The sequence below is a fragment of the Grammomys surdaster genome, unplaced genomic scaffold (assembly GCF_004785775.1).
Source record: "Grammomys surdaster isolate TR1022 unplaced genomic scaffold, NIH_TR_1.0 186, whole genome shotgun sequence".
In the NCBI taxonomy this organism is placed as follows: Eukaryota; Metazoa; Chordata; class Mammalia; order Rodentia; family Muridae; genus Grammomys; species Grammomys surdaster.
Window position 1 is genome coordinate 3,117,095 of NW_021604631.1, and position 1,540 is coordinate 3,118,634.

General features: G+C 44.3%; 1 pseudogene; it reads right to left on the reverse strand.

Annotated features, from left to right (window-relative positions):
* Positions 1–705: 705 nt before the first annotated feature.
* Positions 706–1,338, reverse strand: LOC114622102 (annotated as a pseudogene).
* Between the last annotated feature and the right edge of the window lie 202 nt (positions 1,339–1,540).

Genomic DNA, 1,540 nt, shown 5'->3' on the forward strand with positions numbered 1-1,540 from the left:
CCTCGTGAATGCTGAGAACTAAACCCAGGTCCTCTGCAAGATCAGTAAGTGCTCTTAAACATCTCTCTGTCCACCAAAGTTGGTACTTTAATACTTGAAGCAGGAGAATGGCCATTTCCTAGAACAATCTAGAAAATATTGAGCATATTACTACTCAACATAAATTCAACATGCTTTGGAAGCAAGAGCTTAGAATATTTGAAACACGTCATATGTCATATGGCAACATCGACAGGAGCTGGTTAAATGTGAGATGAAGTAAGGCTTACCATTCATAGAAAAATCAATGTTTAGTTGACTGAAGTTGCCAAGGATAGAAATGTTACCTAAAGTAGATCAGAAAAAAATAAGAGATTTAGATTTCTCTCTGTCTCTGTCTCTGTGCTCTGTCTCTGTGTCTCTGCCTGCCCCCCCTCTTTCTCTCTTTCTCTCTCTCTCTCTCCTGGCTACCACAAGGAAGCATCTTTCTTTTTTTTTAAATAGGAGGGTTCCCCCAAGAGTGTACATTCTTTAATAGAACTGTATTTGAGTAAGAATTCCATACAAATAGAACATATGCCTTAACACATGAAAACAAGGAAGAAATATTTTACATTACATAAACCATTTAGGTGATTCAATCAAGCCAACCCTCTCACCAAATATTTGTCTTTTATATTTATTACAGATATTGAAGTCAGGTCTGTATGTGCCAGACTCACAGTTCCAACAGTCACGGGAAGTACACCTGACTGCTTCCATGACGATGGGATGTAGCGTTTGGGTCACAGGCGCTGATGTGAATGGACTCACTGTCTGCTTTTCAGTGTTTCAACTAACCGTTCCATTGCCTCGTCAAGGCCGCCGGTGCCTTTGGTTGCTGACATTTTAAAGATCTGCCACTTGCGGTCTTTCAGGGCAGGTAGCCCAAGAGCATTTGCCATTTCTGAAGGCGTCATGGCCTGCTCCATGTCCTGCTTATTTGCAAACACCACTAAAATGGCTTTTCTCAGCTCTTCTTCCTCCAACATGGCAACTAACTCTGACTTGGAAATGCCAATTCGGTCTCGGTTACAACTGTCAACGACATAGGTGACTGCAGCTGTGTTTGAATAATAACATCTCCAGTATGGCCTGATACTTGTCTGTCCTCCTAAGTCCCAAACTTGGAATTTGAGATTTTTGTATGTCACCGTCTCTACATTAAATCCAATAGTGGGAATAGTAGTAACAACTTCTCCAACCTGTAATCTGTACAAAATTGTCGTTTTTCCAGCACCATTTAATCCCAAAATTAAAATCCTCATTTCCCTGGTTCCAAAGAGACTGGAAAAAATACTTGAGAAAAAGCCACCCATGATGAACCGCCGCCACGCCCTCGCCGATCCTCAGACAGGCCGGGACTCGGCAGCGACTCCTAGTTGAGCCTGGGCGCCGCCACCTCCGCTGCTCCTCGGACTCCGGTTCCGAAGCGGATGCCTCCGAGCCTGGTCAGCCAGCAACTTCCACGTAGTCCACCCAGCGGGGGCGGGAGCCAGAACGAGAGGCCACTCACAAGGAA